We start from the raw sequence: 13,654 nt of genomic DNA, 5'->3' as shown, positions 1-13,654 counted from the left end.
GCCTTCTTGGTTTATCTTATTTGCCACTACAAGAAAACACACTGTCCTCTCCTATCCCATTTCAAAGTTTAATAGCAAATGAAGCAACTGACAAAGAATTAATCTCAAAAATATACAAGCAACTCCTAAAGCTCAATTCCAGAAAAATAAACAACCCAATCAAAAAATGGGCCAAAGAACTAAACAGACATTTCTCCAAAGAAGACATACAGATGGCTAACAAACACATGAAAAGATGTTCAACATCACTCATTATCAGAGAAATGCAAATCAAAACCACTATGAGGTACCATTTCATGCTAGTCAGAATGGCTGCGATCCAAAAGTCTACAAGCAATAAATGCTGGAGAGGGTGTGGAGAAAAGGGAACCCTCTTACACTGTTGGTGGGAATGCAAACTAGTACAGCCACTATGAACAGTGTGGAGATTCCTTAAAAAAATGGAAATAGAACTGCCTTATGATCCAGCAATCCCACTGCTGGGCATGCACACAGAGGAAACCAGAATTGAAAGAAACATGTGTACCCCAATGTTCATCGCAGCACTGTTTATAATAGCCAGGACATGGAAACAACCTAGATGCCCATCAGCAGATGAATGGATAAGAAAGCTGTGGTACATATACACAATGGAATATTACTCAGCCATTAAAAAGAATACATTTGAATCAGTAATGAGGTGGATGAAACTGGAGCCTATTATACAGAGTGAAATAAGCTAGAAAGAAAAACACCAATACAGTATACTAACACATATATAGGGAATATGTATGCGAGACAGCAAAAGAGACACAGATGTATAGAAGAGTCTTATGGACTCTGTGGGAGAGGGCGAGGGTGGGATGATTTGGGAGAATGGCATTGAAACATGTACAATATCATATGTGAAACAAAACACCAGTCCAGGTTTGATGCATGATACAGGATGCTCGGGGCTGGTGCTCTGGGATGACCCAGCGGGATGGTACGGGGAGGGAGGAGGGAGGGGGGTTCAGGATGGAGAACACGTGTATACCCGTGGCGGATTCATGTTGATGTATGGCAAACCAATACAATATTGTAAAGTAATTAGCCTCCAATTAAATAAATTTGTATTAAAAAAAAGAACAAAAAAAGAAAAAAGGTTATTGTGGTGAAATATGCATAATATAAGACTTATCATTTCATCATTTAAAATGTGCAATTCAGCACTGTTAAATATATTCACAATGTTGCATAACTATTACCCTATTCATTTCCAAAAGTTTTCATAGTCCCAAGTAGAAACTCTGCACCACTAAATAATAAACTCTTTCCTTCTCCTCCCAGCCATGGTGGACTCTGTCATACTTTTTGTTTTGATGAATGAGGTGCCTAGAATAGGCAAATTCATAGAAAATATACTTTTTAAAATTGAGTTTTTATTTACCATTTTGAAACTTTGGTATTATTTTGCATCCATGTATAATACATAGGTACATATATGTGCAATATCAGGAAAATTAGAACATATGATTAACAGTCAAAGAGGTTGTTTAGGATAATTTTTAGTGCATTTAAATCTAAATAGTATAATTAGATTAATAAATTTGTTCTAAAAGCACTTGGTCATCTCAGATAACTATATGTATATACAAAGTATACATATGGTCCTAATAAGCATTTGCACAAAGTTCTATGTATTTCCAGAGGTGCATTACTTTTTTATATCTTCATATAATAAAAATTTGTCAAAACAATGTCTTTGAGAAAGTCCCTTTAGAATTGAAAGGATTCTAATCAAAATCTAGAAAACTAAGATACTACAATAGAAAGAAAATGAAGGCTTGATAGAAACTCTTCTATAAAATTATAATTCTTCAGTGTTCTGACTTCTGCTTTTGTCACACAGTGAATAAATACAACATAGAAAAAGCATACCATTGGTGGTTTATAGCTTGAGTATCAAAAAATATCTAGCATGAGCCCAAGCTCATGCTTTACACTCAAAATGAAAGTGCTTAGACATTGTCTGACATTGATCATCCAAAGTAGGTTCATGAATTTTTCTGTAAGATTCTGTCATGTAAGATTTTAAATCCACTCATTATTGATGCAATTATCTTCTGAATATGTTATGAAAATTAAGCTTTAAATTTTTCATGTAAATGTTTTATGTGAGCTGATCCTAAAATATACATTTTTTTTCAGATTTCATATTATGTGTTGGTCATATATGACTGGGGCTTCCCTGATGGCTTAGTGGTAAGGAACCTACTTGTCAATACAGGAGACATGGGTTTGATCTCTGGGCTGGGAAGATCCCCTGGAGAAGGAAATGGCAACACATTCCTGTCTTTTTGCCTGGGAAAGCCTATGGAGAGAGGAGCCTGCCGGGCTTCAGTTCATGGGGTTGCAAAAGACTCAGACATGATTTAGCAACTAAACAACAATAATATATGTAACTAACCTTCACCAGTTTAGTATCGTTTTGTCCCTGAATATTTAAGAGCAATTGCTCTTTGTTTCTGTTTGTGGTACTGTGTGTGTGTGTGTGTGTGTGTGTGTGTATGTATGAGGTGTCAGGAAATAAGCAGTATTTGATTGTTTATTTTCAATTTAAGTAAAGAAAGATATAATCAAGTGTCAAACTAGTAATAGTCATATTACTATGTAATATTACTAGTCATATTGCAATATATTTAAGAGAGTCTAGGAAATGATATACACTGTAAGTGAGAATAATATTAATTATCTTCCTGTGATAGATAAGCTAAACTCATAAGAATACTTTAGATGCTGTTGCCTTGATGAGTTCTTCTTTTGGGGGAAAAAAAAATCTCTTTTGTCCTCCATATTGTGCTCTCTCTCAGTTCTGTCTATCAATATCAGATCAGTATTTGTTTAATCATTCCTTTATCCACAATATTTCACAGACATTTCCCTAGGTCCTGGGAAAGATGATGAATTGTGTGCCTACAAGAGACTACATTCAAAAGAGAGAGGTAATAATTAAAAACTGTGCTCATGCTAAGTCGCTTCAGTCATGTCTGACTCTTTGCGACCCTATGTTCCAGGCTTCTCTGTCCATGGGATTCTCTGGGCAAGAATACTGGAGTGGGTTGCCATACCTTTTGTCAAATAATTAAAAATATTTAATAGTAAATGCTTCTTAGTGGATTAAAATACAACAATACATAGTGTATGACTAGTCATGGTGGATAGTCAGGTCAGGCTTATTCCTGAAGGTGAACTGCAAGCTGTGATGATCTGAGTGACTAAATGAGCCAGTTGTATGACAATCAAGGAGAAGGGGATTCCAGACAGGCACTGCTGCTGCTGCTGCTGCTGCTGCTGCTTCTAAGTCGCTTCAGTCGTGTCCGACTCTGTGTGACCCCATAGATGGCAGCCCACCAGGCTCCTCTGTCCCTGGGATTCTTCAGGCAAGAACTAGCAGGTGCATAAAGCCTTGAGGCAGGAAAGAGATTAGGCAGAGAGCAGAAGCGGGTAAATACAGCTGAGAGCAAGGAGTCAGGGAGGAAAGGGATACCAATTTAGGTGGCTGAGGTAGGCAGGTACTGTTTCCTGTCTGATAAAACCTAACATCTCTGGTCAGGCATCTAAATCCCTTCATAAATGGCTGAAATCTACCTGTATGACTGAACTTCCATCATGCTCCAGTATATTGCTCAATATTTCCTAAACAAATCTCTGTCCTCCTCAACTCTGTCATTTAATAGAAGAATCTCATCCACTTAGAGTGCATTTTCCATTTTTTATATAACCAAGCGCCAATCACTCCTCAAAGTCCATGTCTTTATGAGCATCTAAAGTATTATTATTTTAAATTAGAATAATGTAGAAAATATTAATATTTCAGTAAAATTAATTGAAAAATTTAGCCTGTTTTAGTTTTTTGATATTTTATGTAAGCTGACTCAATCCTTTTTTGAGAATTGTCTTTCCTTATTGAAAGTTAAAATGTATGCTCTTGGTGGAAAAAAAAAAGCATTTGATGCCACAGATATGAAAGAAAGCAAGCAAGAAGAAAAAATTATATTATTATCACTACCCAGAGTTATTCATTGTTAGTATTTTGTTTTCAATTTTATTATTATTATTATTATTATTGGCTGCATTGTGTCTTCACTGCTACACGTAGTCTTTCTCTAGTTACCGCGAGTGGGAACCACTCTATAGTTGTGGTTTGTGTGCTTCTCACTGTGATGGCTTCTCTTGTTATGGAGTACAAGCTCTAGAGGGTGGGTTCAGTAGTTGTGGTACACAGCCTTAGTAGCCCTGTGGCATGTGGAATCTTCCTGGACTAGGGATCAATCCACATCCCCTGACTTGGAAGACAGATTCCTAGCCACTGGGCAACCAGAGAAGTCCCCCACTGTCTGTCAGGTGTGTGTGTGTGTGTGTGTGTGTGTGTGTGCGTGCGTGCACATGTGTGCTGGTGTCTGACTGTTTGCAAGCCCATGGACTGTAGCCTACTAATCTCCTCTGTCCTTGGGATTTCCCAGGCAAGAACACTGAAGTGGGTTGCCATTTCCTTCTCCAGGGGATCTTCCCAACCCAGGGATTGAACTTGGGTCTGCTGCATTGCAGGCGGGTTCCTTACCACTATGCCACTGTCTGTGTATTTCTACCAATCTATCTATCTAAATGTAAACAACCTGCTATTTCCAACTTAATAGTTTTGAATAGTCCCATGTGATATACTTTTAAATTTTATATACTTATTTAATTTTTGAATATAATATGCATATCTAATCTGTACTCCAGTTATGTATTTAATTTTTAAAAATTATTCACTGAAGAAACATTTCAATGAAAATCATTTTTGCTAAAATTTTACTCTATTGTACATTTAAGTTTCTAGTATCAGTTTTTGTGAGTAGAATGACTAAGTTTAATGTTATACAGATTTTTAAAGCTTTTGATGCTTTTGCTGAACTGAGTTACTAAATTACATCAGCTACTTGCCTCTTTCACTGTTACCTAATATTGCTCACATTGTGAGCTCATGTCCTGTACCACACCTTTAACTTGAATACTTCATATAACTTAGCAAAGTCCCCTTTTCACCAGTAAACAAAAAGCTTAATTATAATGGACTGAAAGACAATAAGAATTATCTTAGAATGTCATTGAGCTTCATGTCATACTGATTTCTCTTATATAGTTTCTGCAAAATGATGATCTTGATATTACACATTAGCTTAATATAGGCACAAGATTAGAAGGCAATGAATAAACTATGTTCTCAAGCTGAAGGTTAAGAAACATTATCTTAATAGGAAATTAAACAATATTATTTATATCTCAATTATGCTGAATTATTTTATGAATCATAAAGACTTCTCTTTGAAGTAAGTTATAATTGAAAATATGTCTATAGAATAAGACTTAATTTTAATTTTTACACAGTGTTTCCCTAGCTGTGTTTTGTATATTCTCAACCTTGATATATATCTGAGATATACTGAAGAATGAATTAAGAAGTTCTTAAAGGCAACCTGCTTTATTCTCAGTTAGCACCAAGCTATTAATGTAGGCAATATCTTCACATAGTTGCATTTTTTAATTTTAAAAGTTTTACATCCATTTAATTATTTAAATACTATTAGATAGAACTTGAGTCAGAGTCATTAACTAGAGATCTGAAGGATATTTTATAATCTATTGTGACTCTGAACTCTTAATGAATAGTGAGTATTAGAATTTCAATGTTGAGTTTTTACTTTGCAGATATTCACATAAACAAATAGCATCAGAAGAATTAGACTAAAATTTAATGATTAATAAAAGGAAAGGCATTGACTTCTTTCCCCTGTTGAGGATGGTACTTTAGTTGATGATGATGTTATCTATGTTGCACTCAAGTAAATATCCATCCCAGGGGTCAAACAAATATAAAATAATATATTAAAACAATCATAAGAGTGTTCTAATTTAGGGGCAATTTAGAATGTCTGAGAGATTACCTGCTGTTTCTTTATGCTTCTTTTTGTCATGAGACAGTTCTTTCAAAACTGAAAACAGATTAGCTAAAGAAAATATTGCCTTTCTATTTCTTGTACATTAGTAGTTTAAATTCCATTTTTGACTCTAGAATTAGAAAGAAATGACAATAGTAGGGAAAAAAGAATAAATTTAACTGAAAATATTTTCAGTTTTCTGATATTCTGTATTTCAAATATCCTATAAAAAGTTATAAAATAATTCTAAAAAGCTAGAGAATGTTATTCATATGTGACCAGATAAAGCAATGCCCAGGCTTATTAGTATGTACAAGTTGACTGTAATAATACAAAAAATGGTACAGCTCTATGTTTGGACTATCAATGAACAAATTCACCAGCCTGGCCAATATGCGTGCATGGTATGTCTAGGGGTCAACCAGACACTTGTGCATTTAGAGGCACTGAGTTAACTGAATGTTTTGCTGCATACCAATACTTGTAGGTTTATTCTTTGTAGCTCTCAGATTGCTAAAATTATCTCAGGATACAGTTTTTCCTAGACAGTGTAAACATATTCACTGTTAAAAAAAGTTAAGTATTAATGTTTGTTAAAGTATCTGCAGATTCAATTGGCAATCCCCTTTTGTATCTCAGTCATGGTTAAGAAAAATTACTAGGCTAGGTATTTACAAGGTGAATTCAAGCTAATGAAGGCCATGCTGTCAAATACCTATACTATAATATATTATAAAAATGTCATATAAAATAATCATATATAAAAACCCTCTAAGTGTACATTTTAGAAAAAAGAAAATATCCAAATATTTGAGTAAATTTTTTTCATTCTCATTGAGATATTTGATGATGAGCCCAAAGCACAAGTTACCATTTAAAAAAAAAAAAAAAAAACAGCTTCTACTTGTGAGTTCTGATTTTCTGTTGGAAGTGTTACTAATATTTAAGTCATTCATATCCATAAACAGAAAATTATGTTTTAGTTATCTATTCTCTTCACTCTTTCATCAGATTTGTTACCAAGTACTAATTTTGTCTAATGCTATTTTGACAGAATGCTATTTTGTCATTGGATCCATTTTCCACTCCTATTGCTAGAATGCCCTAAACTATTTCAATAAACTCCTGGGATTTATGCTTATAATTTCTTTTTATTTGGGCAGTGTATCTTTTTTATTAACTTCCTGATTAATCTTCCAAGTAAGATTTGAGCATAATAGAACTGTTTTCCAAAAACCAACAGCATCTATATTTCTTACCTAGATAAAGACATACTTATCTTGGTCATTAACAATCAAATTTTATCTCTTACATCTTCCCTGTACCCTCTACTTGAAACAAACTGCATGACTGATTATTCCCTAGGAAAGCCACAAATATTCCATCTTAGTAGCTGAAATTTGCATTCAACAGTAAACTCCCTTAGGGCAAAGATTTAGCTTCTCATCTGGAACATAATACATTATAGATACTGACTATGAGTTGAATAAAGTACTAAAATAAGAGAGTTTTTTAATAACAGTTTTGCTTCTCTTTCTCAAATAATTATTTACTAGGTAGAAAATAAACTCCTAAAATGACTTCATGTGCTGTAATGTTGTTTTCCCAGTGTACTTATATAGTGCCTAGATCAGGAGTTTGGAATGGGTCTTAGCAGACTACAATTTAAGTGTCTGTAGAATTGTTTTCTTTTCTGGAGTCTGTAAGAATCTGTTTCCCACCCATTCAGGTTGTCAACAGAATATAATTGCTGTATTTGCAGGGCTGAGGTCCTCATCTTGGCAGTCATCAGCTGAGAGCTGTTCCCAGCTTCTAGAGCCAAATTTCTACTGATAATCTCATAAAATAAGGTCACATTATATCACTTTGTATAGATGCAGAACTACTTGTAACAGTTCTCAGTGCTTTCTTTGCTTTAGGTCCCTGCAGATTGATATATCCTATTTACCCATTGCAATTCCCAGATAATCACACCACCTTCAATCATTTTGTCAATGGAGGCAGATGTCTTTATTGATTCAATACATTTTCCTTATTGTGTGTGTGTGTGTGTGTGTGTTTGTGTGTATGTATTCCAGAAAGTTATTCAATTACATAAAAAGAAATATATTTTTAAAATTAATGCTTGTTGCTGTATGTATGCATATATACACACAACTTTTTTTTTTGTAATTGACATATATTTAACTTAAAATATTCTGCTAGTGTCAAGTATATAGCATATTGATTCAGTATTTTTGCAGATTATATCCATTAAAAGTTATCACAAGATAATATCTATAATTTTCTATGTTACAGAATACATCCTTATTGCTTATCTTATTTATAGATAGTACATTGTATCTCTTAATCTCATGCCCCTAACTTGCCCCTCTCCTGTTTGGTAATAACTAATTTGTTTTCTGCACCTGTGACTCTGTTTCTCTATTGCATATGTATTTGTTTGTATTATTTTTTTAGATCCCACATATAAATGATATCATACAATATTTGTTTTCATGTGTCTGACATTTCACTCAGTGTAATATTCACTGCGTCCATCCACATTGCTGCAAATGGCAGATTTTTGTTTTTATGGCTGAGCAATATTTCACTGTAAATACATCCCCCATCTTCTTTATCCATTCATCTATCCCATATCTAAGGAATTGTAACTTGTGCTGCTATGAACATTGGGGTGCCTGTACCTTTTTGAATTTTGTCTTAATTTTTTTCAGATATACCTAAGAGTGGAATTTTTGAAAGTTCTATTTTTATTTTTTGAGGAACCTCTATACTGTTTTCCATAGTGGTGGCACCAATTTACATTGCCACCAACAGTATACAAGGATTCTCTTTTCTCCACATCCTTCACAATATTTGTGATTTGTAAACTTTTGATGATAACCATTGTGACAGGTGTAAGGTGATATTTCATTGTTGTTTGGATTTGTATTTATCTAAGAACTAATGATGTTAAGCATCTTTTCATGTGTCTGTTAGTTACCCATGTACCTTCTTTGGAAAAATGTCTTTTCAGATATTCTGTCCAATTGATTGGGTTGTTTGTTTATGATATTGAATTGTATAAGCTGTTAGTATATTTTGGATATTAACATTTTCAGTCATATCATTTGCAAATATTTTCTCCCATTCTGTAGGTTTTTTCTTAATAGGTTTTTTGTTTGTTTGTTTTGGTTTTTTTGCTATGCAAAAGCTTTAAAGTTTAATTTGTTCCATTCATTTATTACAAAGCATTTTTTTAGACTTCAAAGCATATCTTACTCATCTTGAATTTACAACTTACATTTTAGTTGTCAAATTTTTATTTTTAAATCAGTAAATATCATTAATGTCTTAAATAAAATGACCTCCTGTACACTTTGTCTCTAATATGAAGGTTAGGACACCTGGCACCTGGATGATCCCCACCAATTGCTGTAAGTTCAGGATAATGATGAAAAACTCTGGTAATACATGTTCATCCTTGACAAGGACAAATGATAGTTTTTAGGAACTAAATGTAGATTATATGGAGAAAAATTAAAGATCAACTTGTACATAGTTAGATTTGGGGATTTGGAAAATCATTCATCCCTAGCAGGAAGAATTAGAACATAACACGAGGTGAATATTGAAGCAGTATTTCAGAGTGGTATCAAATGAACATCAGAGTGTAGCTATTTCAGCCTTATTTATAATCAAGCATAATATACTAAAATAGCAGTGTGAGCACAGAGCTTTGCAAGGATAAGGAAGATGATTAGAGGCTTACAGACAAGGTGAGCTAATCATAGAGTTCAACAAAGATGAGATTGGGCAAAATGAGAACTAAATTCAACTTGAGAAATGGGCTCGCAGCGGGAAAGTAGAAAAGCACTTCTCAAATTTGCCCTCCTCACCAAGGGATTGTTATAAAACTAAAGTCAATAGCAGCTACTGCTTGAAACTCTCCAAAGATTCTCCATTGCTATTAATGTAATGCAAGCATCTTAACATGCTCAGTATGCAACTTTGTCCTACACCTCTGCCTTCTTTTACCACAAACCCATGGGTGTTTTGCATTCTGTTTCATTTCTTTTTCACCCTGAACTTGTTTCTTTTTAGGGGCTTTGAATCTGCTATTTCCTCAGCATGGCATATATATCAACCTCAACATTGCTCCTTTTGTTTTCAGAATGCTTTAATGATTCATGAAGTTAGCTCAGCCTATGGTAAATAATAGAAATATGTGAGGTAAAGCAGAGAAATACAAATAACTGAAAGGTTTCATGGGACCCATATGGCAGACACAGGAGAAATTAGCATGGTTGTCAATGATGTGTGAATAGAATATAGGCAAAATATAATGGAGGGGAAAATAATATGTTTCAGCAAGTAATTTCTGTTAAAAGAATTCAAAACAGTACCTTGCTTTTGTATTTTGTGGCTTTTTGGCATAGAATGATTATTTACAGGACACTGGAATAACTGTTTTTCTATGCCTTAAGCATGGTGAGTTAATACTTAGCCAGAGTTTACAAGCATTTTTCAAGGGATTTTTCCAGTTATCTACTGAGCTACTGCCAAATTTTATTACTTAAAACAACTATTTTATTTTAGCATAATTCCGGGACTCAGAAATCTGGTAGACATTAGGTGATTATTTTCCTCTTCATGGAGTTTAATGAGGTCACTTGGTGTAGTTAGCCAGTGAATGGCTGGTCTGAAGGGTCCCAGATGGCTTCACTGACAAATCTAGTTTCTTGGCAGAGACAGTTGGAAGGCTTAGCCCAACTGGAACTGTCCAGCAGAGTGCCTATATGTGTTCTTTCTGGCATAGCAGCTTTGGCCTAGTCAGATGTCTTATAAAACTGCTCAGAGCTCCTAGGGACAGGAAGCTGAAGCTGCCAGTTTCTTAAGAATGAAGCTCTAAAAGTAGAATAGCAATGCTTCCAACATAACCTTTTGGACAATGCAGACACACAATTCAGATTAAAGAGCAAAGAGAGAAAGATACTACTGCTATACAACAGGAAGATCAATGAATTTGTGAACTTGTTCAATTTACCTAGGGACTTGAAGTAATCCTATAATACTAGCAAAGCCATGCAGAGCATGACAGTGGATGCAGTGGGATTTTTAAATATATATTAGCTAATGTATTTGTGGTGGCTGCTTTTGTCATGGGGCATAGACTCTAGGGTGTGTGGGCTCAGTAGTTGCGGCACGTGGGCTTAGCTGCTCCACGGTATGTGGGATCCTCCTGGACCAGGGATCAAACCCACCCCTTGCATTAACAGATGGATTGTTTACCACTGATCTGCCAAGAAAGGCCATAAATATATTTTTAATAACAGTTGTACACATCCTTGGAAGTAGGCAAAATGAATAAAATTTAAAAATCTTTCTTCACTAAAAAGTGTTTATAAATATACCATCAGTTCTTCTTTTTCCAAATGGATTTAGTGTTCATGTTTATTATGATGACTTTTCTACTTTAACTTTTATATGTATGTGTCACTAATAACATGGCTTTGCAATATTTAGAATTTGATAAGTATATTTATACATGCTTTATTTGTTTAAAATATCAATGAGATTTTTGTGTTGAGATATATATATATATATATATATATATATATATATCTTTAGTTCATTTTAACTATTATATATATATTATCCAGTCATTTTACTATAAATATAATTCTGATGGACCTTTAAATTATTTCCAATTTTCTAAAAGTGTCCCTGCTACTATGAGGCCTACCCTCACTTCACTACAAAAGTTTTGCCTATGAAGTTCAACTAGAAGTGAAATTTGTAGATCATAGATGATGAGTAACTTCTGCTTTACTAGATAATTGTCTCCATCATCTCTGAAGTGATTTTAACAGTGTGTAAGATCCCCTGGAGAAGGAAATGGTAACCCATTCCAGTATTCTTGCCTGGAGAATCCCATGGAAAGATAAGCCTGGTAGGCTACAGTCCACGGGGTCACAAAGAGTCGGACACGACAAAGCGACTTCATCATCATCATCACAGTACTGTGAGCAGTGTATGAGGGTTGCCATTATTATTCTCCTCAAAAATTTTAGGAATTGTACAGTTTAAATGGTTTCCAATTGTAGAGTATTAAAAGTTATCTCATTGTGGTTTTAATTTATATTCTTCTCACTAGTAGTATGTGGCTTGTCTTGTCATGACATCTTTTATTTGTATAACATTTATGTACACAAAAATATTTAATGGCAAGGCAGCTAAGTTTATTAATCTTCCTTTATGACTCATGCTTTCTGTGACTTGTTTAACAAATCTATTTCTACTTCAAGTTCATTAAGATATTCTATGGTACTTTATGCATGACTTTGGAGAAATATTATTTATATACTTATTTCCTTTATTTTTTATGTTTACTCTTATCAATATAAACTTAATTTTTGAGTCTGTGGTGGTAATAATCCTATTTTACTTATTTATTTATTTATTTTGGTAACCAGTTACCCTAGTATCATTTATTGAACATCAGACTTTTTTAAAAAATCCACTCTCATTTGTCAAGTTGCTAGTATATTGTAGAGAGAAAGAAGTGATAAGGAATATCTTTGTATATTTCTGATTTTAAAATAAATTTTAAAATTTCACCAATAAGTATGGCATATATCAAATTTTAGGAGATGTTCATTTTTTATTTAAAGAAATTCTCCTCAATTTTTATTTTGCTCAAAATATTGGAAAAATATAAATGGACACTGATTTTTCAACCCTTAGTCTCTTGAGCTAATTATGAGGTTTCTGCTACTAGTCACTAATTCCTGTCTGACTCTCTGCTACTCTATGTACTGCAGCCAGCCAGACTCCTCCATCCATGGAATTTCCCAGGCAAGAATACTGGAGTGGGTTCCCATTTCCTTCTTAAGGGCATTTTTCCAACCTAAGGGTTGAAACTGCATGTCCTGCAATGCAGGATTCTTTATCAATGAGCCAGCTGGGAAGCCTGATTATGAGGTTTCTCTCATAATTACTTAACATGATTAATCACATTAATTGATTTTCTAAAGTTAAATCATTGTTACAATTCCAAGATAAAGCCAACTTAGCTACAAAATAAACATTGTTATTGTACATGCTTAAATTCAGTTTATTATTAGTATTTTAGAATTTTGCATTTATTCTTATAAGTGAGATTGGCTTATTATTTTCCACTTTTATAAAAATTATTGTTAAATTTTTGCATAAAATTAAAATAAATGTTTTTATCTTTTCTATCCCTGAAAACATTTATTTAAGGTTAGATTTAGGTTTTTCTTTGTTTTAAAAATATAGCATAGCAATTGAGTTTTGTGTAATAACTTCTACAGCTTTATTATGATGACATACTAGTTCTAGGACAAGCCTGTGGTCCTAGTGTGATTAGATTGACTAGTTTTCTGTGATTATGGTTTCAGTTTGTCTGCCCTCTGATGTCCTCTTGCAACACCTACTGTCTTACTTCGGTTTCTCTTACCTTGGATGTGGGGTAACTTGTCTAACTCAATGAAACTAAGCTATATGCCTGTGGGACCACCCAAGATGGGCAGGGTCATGGTGGAGAGGTCTGACAGAATGTGGTCCACTGGAGAGGGGAATGGCAAACCACTTCAGTATTCTTGCCGTGAGAACCCCATGAACAGTATGAAAAGGCAAAATGATAGGATACTGAAAGAGGAACTCCCCAGGTCAGTAGGTGCCCAAAATGCTACTGGAGATCAGTG

The sequence above is a fragment of the Bos indicus genome, chromosome 1, assembly GCF_029378745.1.
Source record: "Bos indicus isolate NIAB-ARS_2022 breed Sahiwal x Tharparkar chromosome 1, NIAB-ARS_B.indTharparkar_mat_pri_1.0, whole genome shotgun sequence".
NCBI classification, from domain to species: domain Eukaryota; kingdom Metazoa; phylum Chordata; class Mammalia; order Artiodactyla; family Bovidae; genus Bos; species Bos indicus.
This window is presented reverse-complemented; position numbering follows the sequence as displayed.